The 6,867-nt window shown below is 40.3% G+C and overlaps 1 long non-coding RNA gene across 1 annotated transcript; it reads left to right on the forward strand.

The window, feature by feature from the left end:
• Window positions 1-320: 320 nt before the first annotated feature.
• LOC110959852 (uncharacterized) lies at window positions 321-3,470 on the forward strand. The gene is made up of 2 exons (XR_007938403.1): window positions 321-3,018; window positions 3,147-3,470. It is a non-coding gene; the product is annotated as an uncharacterized LOC110959852 (long non-coding RNA).
• Window positions 3,471-6,867: the final 3,397 nt, after the last annotated feature.

Raw genomic sequence — 6,867 nt, forward strand, 5'->3', positions numbered from 1 at the left:
GACTACTAAAAGATCACAAACTTTTGTTTCTAGGTTAACTAGCTTGGGCTTAGTTTCAAAGTCTCAAATCATGTATTAATTTTATTTTTACGACCTCTCTCTTTACCTTGCTTTTAACAGCAGACTGTTTATGACAGCAGGAGATAACAGATGGTACCAACAGAGTCATAAAAGGACACAGTGTGACACAATAAAAAAATGACACACCAACACAAGTTATGATTGTCATGACCTATGTCTGACGTGCTTCAACAAGCATTTCGTGTTGAAGAAGCAGAAAGACAAGCACCTGTACAAATGCAGTTTTAGTTGTTTTGCGTGTGTTTTGTTGCCGTTTTTGCTTTTTGTAGTCTTTTGTTGACTTTTACCCTCAGATCATCGCCATGGCAAACTGCAATCTGGCCCGCGTTGTGCTCATGTTGGTCGGATTTATTGTCTTTTTACCAGCAATCACACTCAACACTCTCTCCAGATTTGGTGCCAAATCAGGTGAATGCTTTCCAGGTGTATCGAATCATCTGGCGGTTTTGTAAACTATGGTATGGAGTAAATAATGAGCTGTGATTTGGCTTTGCACAGGTTTGTTCAAGCAGAGCACGGAGGATGTGATTCTCAAGTACACAACACCCATAACTCCTTCTCACTGGACCTTTTTTGTGTGGGATTTCATGCATCTCTGGCTTTTTGCCATGTTTATATACTTTTTAGTTGGGCTCTGCAGAAGGTAAGCAGCAGTTTTTGTGTTTACATGTATAATTTGCAAGTGATGGCGGCGTTAAATAGCTTCAGAAACGTGTCTTTTGCTTGATACTTTCATCTCACCCTCTTGTATTGCATGCAGAAAATCACTCCACCTTGTCCAGAGGCAATTTAATCTTCCTCTGTGCAGTCATTTTCTCTTTACATGTTGTAGATTGCTCTGACGCTGTATGAAAGAGTCTGATTATTTCCCCACAGGCACAATTTGTTTGCTGCGGTGTGCTTTTTTCCCCTCTCGCACCTAACAATATTATCCTTGCTCCTCGCAGGAGAGCTTATGGCTGGATGTACACTACGCCTGCGGTGCTGCCCTATGGATTTCACGTCTGTGTTATTGTCAACTGTTTCTTGAAAATTGCATGGCTGTTTCTGTTTGACAGAGAGTAAGTGAACAAGTTCAGGTTGACCAGCCAAACATGTTCCTCTATTTTTAAAAACATGATTACCAGCTGTATTTTCTGCTATGACAGCTACAACCCCTGCTTCTCTGTGTGTGTTTGCAGGGTGTTGCTGCCAGTGCTGATAACTTCAGCACTAATGATGCTCACCGATTATATGATCCTATTTTTCTCTTGTCAAGGACTGAAGATCTATGGAGCCTGGTTGCACAAATATCACAACGCGGACCTCTGGGTCTTCAGAATACTGGTAAAAGTATATCATAGTCATTTTCTGTGCTTGAATGCTAGTTTGTGTGTGTTAAAGCTTGTTAAAACATTAATAATTCACACATGCTGCAAACAAAAGTGTCCTTTGGAGTAAAGGGCAACAGATGATCCAAGGTTCCCGAGTTTGGGTGTAGTAAAGATTTAAATATAGCATTTTATAAAGGTCTGCAACACCCAGAGCACATTTTAATGGCCTTCATCAGGGTACATTTTAACTCTAACTCGCCTTTAATTTCATTTACTTCGTTTTCTGGTTCTCATATTATATTCTTAGCTACATATTAACCACGCAGACCTGTTAGCTGAACAAAGCAAACAAGCGTTGCTCCAAAAATGTCAAAATCTTCCTTTCAAGTCATATTTTATAAATTAGTCAATGGCATTCAACTCCCACTGCACACTGATGCAAACTCTAAGGTTAAATAAGCAAATCATTGATCCAAAAAGCTGCTCCATCACCCATTTATAAAGCGTGAATCCTCAACAAAATGCCCAGTCCTAGTGGCTGTGCAAAGTCTGTGCAAAAGGCGACTGCGGTTGAGATTAAGTGGCTCGAGGCAGACGAGTTAGACCATAACAAAAACCCCAAGATTGGTTCTCCTTTCCCTGCTCTTGACATTATAGAAGCCACTATAGACAAGGTCACGTGACAGAGCAGCATCCTGTACTGTGAACTGTATCTGTAGCTTATAGAGAATCTAACAAATGCCTCGGGATTAGGATATTGCCAGCTGCCAGAGAAGCTATGCGGCTTTCAAATTGGCGGCATGTTGTGCTGAAACAATTAGTCCATCAGCAGACAGCAAATAGGAACACCAACAGGCACTTATCAAGCAGAAAAATCAAACATGCCTGGTTTCAAATTCAATCTTTTCTCCCATTTACATAACTGTAAAGTTAATATATTCTGGACTGCTGGTTGAAAAAAACCCAACTCACACTGAGTTCTGGGAAACAGTGATGGGCGTTTTTCATTACTGTGTAAGAGAGTATAGACCAGCCAGCTAATGAAAAGATTAATTTATGCTAAAAGTAATAGTTCATTTCAGACCTTAGCCGCCTGCATTAAAAATGGATCTTTTAATGAGTTTGTCTGGGTTCAGACATACTGTACTATGGGTAATTTTATCTTGCCTAAACAGACATCTGCATTGCTAATCAGTCACGCTTTGAAGTCTTCTTTCATTGTGTTGAATCAGGTGCAGAACGGAGTGGCGGTACACGCAACATGGAGCACCCTCACCACCTTGCTGAACCTGACGATATACTTACAGCATCAGACAGAAACACCCAGATGTGACTGTGCAATGCTGTCGCTGCTGCTGCTTCTGATGGAGCTGTTAGCCTGGTGAGCCCGACTCCCTGCTGTGCTCTGTCATTTCACTGCGTCTCAGGGGACGAGACATGGGCGGGAAGAAATCAAATCCTTTTTCTCCGTCTCCTTCATTCGCTCCCAGGTTTCTGTTAGAGAACTTCTTTTTTGATGAGCATGTGCGTTACATCGTGACCATCTACCCCGTGGTGATCCTGTGGCAGACCGGCATCCTCAGCAACTCTACCTCTCCCAACAGCAACATGTTTATCTTTGCAGGTACTTTTTCATTGCTTTGCACTGAGGGAATTTAATCTACCACTTTAACACTGACTGACTATTTAAATCCCTCCTTACGCTGCTTATTAATTCATACACAAATATTTGATCTCCTCCTCTCTCTGCAGCTTTGATCCTGGCCGTTTCCTGCGTTGTGTTTGTGGCACACATCGCTCTGGTCAAATGGAAGCATCACAAAAGGCCGCTTTACAAAGACAGTGGACTCAGTATGTCTCCAGTAGAAATAGCCTTGACACAAAGGAAACTCTTTCTGTGAATATTAGCTTAGAGGGTTGATATGTTGATGTTTGTACAGCAGTGGTGAATGGTTTTACTTGTCACGTTTTTTCAACAGGATTTTTCAGAACAGAAACAGAGCTAAAAACAATTGTGCTACTCTTGTATAAAAATTAAATGTACGTTTTTTTAATAATAAAGAAAAAGACAGTGAATGATTGGTGTTTAATATTCATTTGTAAGGACAATTAGGGATGTCAATTTAATATTTTTATTAATAAGATTAATAAGATTATTTAGAGAGCAAAATATTAGTAGCATTATTAATTAGAAAATATATTTAGAGACACAAGGATAGTAAAACTGGTACTATTCATTCTGGTGCGCAAAAGACATTCTGTCACTGAAATGAGATTGAATAACATGAATATGAGAGAAAACAACAGCCAAAAAATTCAAGATTTACAAATTAATCATCGGGATTATTTAAATATAAAATCTGTCCTCTTGTTTGAACTTCAATATTTGTAAATCAAAATTTAATTATGAGAGAGCAAATTTGGGTAATTTAAACTTTGGCCGCTATGAACCATCAGAGAGAGAAAAAAAAGCAATTACTGGAATGTTAAAATAGCATCTATCCTAATCATCAAAGATGTACTTAATCATTAACAAGTGAGATCTATAAAATGTTATACAATAGCAACAAAAGGTGACTTCTTGGAGATGCTGGTGATCTAACATGCAATGCGTTGATAAAACACATCAGTACATCCACAGTAGTGACAAGCAGGCATACTGGCTTCACAGATCTCTATTATTTGACAATTTATCTGTTGGTATTAACTAAGCTGTTGCTTAACTGTTTTATCGGTTACTCTACTTACTAAGTGAAAACTGTTGTGCACAGTTGTATCAAAGAGGTGCCCTAATATCAACTCTGCTGACAGAAAGCAATGTACAAACTCACTATGGCTGTGGTATCAGGATTATAGTGCATCATGGACGTTTTTCAACAGAGACCATAAAACATACAGAACATGAAATTTCCAAAGTCTAACATGTAAGGCTGAAATGTGAAGTACTGTGTTTCGCCGTCCTTTGAGCTAGGACAGTATGACGAGCTCCAGGATGCCTCACCCCTCAGCAAATAACAGCAACCATGTATTAATGCATGCTGGAAGCATCGTCCTGGCCCTCATCAGTCAGGTGATCTCAGACATCTTCTTCATTCTGGCAAAGGACAGCAGCGTGCCCAGTGGTGAGTGATTCAACATCTACTGCAGATTTCAGTCATCCATGCCAGATAGCAGTGTTCAAAGCAGTGTTGCCAAGGCTGCTTGCTATTATAAGTGACTTTGGGCTTGTTTTTCCTGTAAAGACACTTGCAAATCTCACCATTTGTGGGTTGAGGGTTTGGGGCTTGTTTTCTAGAGTGTAGTTGCTTATTTACTGTTGCTTATGCATAATGCATATGTCTTGTTTTAATCGGAGTCTAAAAATTCAAGTTTTCAAAGTTTTTATGTTGACTGTGTTTACTGTCAGTTCACTACAAACAAAGATAAATGTATATATTTATACTGCTATCAAGAGGCCTCTCATTAACACAATGTGGCAATTCAGCTGTTGGGCCTTTTTTGGGCTTGTTTGCATGGAGCTGGTTGATTCTATTGCGAGAACTGGCAACACTGGTTCAAAGCTGGCAAGACAGAATTTATGGTTTTAATCAGGAAGTAATAAGGCAAACTTTGAAACTCATAGCAAATTGGATTGTGCTTGTTACTGGAAGACCTTTGCCTTGCCAGTCATGAACAATCACATGTTTGCTAGCTGTTAATTTGAATGTAGGTCAGTCCTGTAAACCAAGCACGCATGCCTCACCGCCCTCAACCGACAGTCTGGAACATAGAAATCATAATTATTTTTTTACAAGGTTTTTACAGAAGTGTATTTTTACGTGGAATAATCTAAACAGTGATTATAGATGTATAACTGTGTTAATACCTCAGTTTCTCACCACAGATCAATCATTTTGATCTGGGCGTTCAGCTTTGTCTGAGAGCTGTCTGAGAGCTTTCCCCTGGAGGTGACAATGGACTACTGGTCAGAATATTACTGGATTATGATTGACTTGTGGTCTAAAGCTTGGCTTGTGGATGCGGTGGTCAGCCTTTGTAGAAGGTACAACTCATTTTGGGTATAAATTAAGTGCCAGCATCAAGTGTAGTTTGCAGCAGTTGTTGTTGTTCCATCTGCAGAAATGTGCTCGGCCTCGAGTCCTGCAATCCAGAAATCCACCCTCCAGTATTCTATCTGATGTGGAGCACAGTTAATGCTGCAAGGATGTGCAGCATGTCTCTGTGGGACAGACAGAAAGCAGCACACACAACCACAGCAACGTAAACCCACTAAGAAGCATATGCACAAGTATTTAAAGTTTCTACTGCGTTCAACAGGTATATACTTGGAGCCGCATTACTCAGATGGATTCCAGCAGTTTATAGCTTCTACATGCTCCACATGTCCTATTTTAACCTCAACAAGCACAAAGCCTGACTCGCTAGATCAGAAGAATCTGTTTATCATACAAACATACAGGTGTCAACAATCCAAGGGTGATCCCATGGACACAATACCTGGTGAGGCTGCTGACTTGCCAATTCTGCAACAGTCAGGGTCAAGATTGTAAATCGTGACATTTCTTGCAAACTTAACGTTCTACCATCATCACTTGTGTTGTAACTTGAGTGATTTTTTTAAACTTTATTTTTATTGCAGACCCAGAACAGGTTGGCGGTGTTTGCCTGGTGGTCTTTTGTGAATGCTGTAGTGGGTTTTGGAGTTGTGTTCAAGTACAACGCCGGTGTTCCCGACTCACTAATCAGCACCATCGTCCTCACCATTGTCACTGTGTCCATCATCATATGGTAAGGACAGAACTTATGCAGGCTACGACAACATTATGGAGATTTTTTTTAATCAAAATCACTAATAATGCACGTGACGTCCCTCAGGTTCATCCTACAGAGCTTCTTGCTAACCAAATACACGGGCCACACTAACAGCGTTTATGCCATTCTCATTCTGGGTCTGGGAGCAATGATCACCAGAAGCTACCGTCTCAATGCCCTCACCGTAAACACAGTCTTCTGTGGTAAGAAGTCACCAGAGATCCACATGTAACCATGTTTATTTCTTCTTTTTTGTCGAAGCTCACTCTGACTTCTGTTGCTTTTAGGGTTCCTCATGCTCCTGGTGACCCTCATGAGCTTGACCCATCTGATGTCTGCATGTTTGCACATGGATAAGTCGAGCAGGCCTCTTGACATGGAGCCCTATGAGAAACAGCGACAGTGTGTCAACCAGAAGGAAACATGAAACTTCAGAAGTGACATCAGTAATAAAAGATCTGGTGAAAAATATGACTGAATCATAATTATATGTATCTCGTACTAGAAACTTCATTCACAGTCACCATAGTAGATCAATTAGCCACTTCTTTCACTCAAATGAAAAAAAAACAGGGTTTATTTACAAATGTGCACTTTATATCAGTCATCAAAAGGGGGCAGCATTCACTGACTTCACACTGAGAATGTGAAACAGCAAAGA

Source organism: Acanthochromis polyacanthus, chromosome 20 (genome assembly GCF_021347895.1).
Source record: "Acanthochromis polyacanthus isolate Apoly-LR-REF ecotype Palm Island chromosome 20, KAUST_Apoly_ChrSc, whole genome shotgun sequence".
Classification (NCBI taxonomy): Eukaryota; Metazoa; Chordata; class Actinopteri; family Pomacentridae; genus Acanthochromis; species Acanthochromis polyacanthus.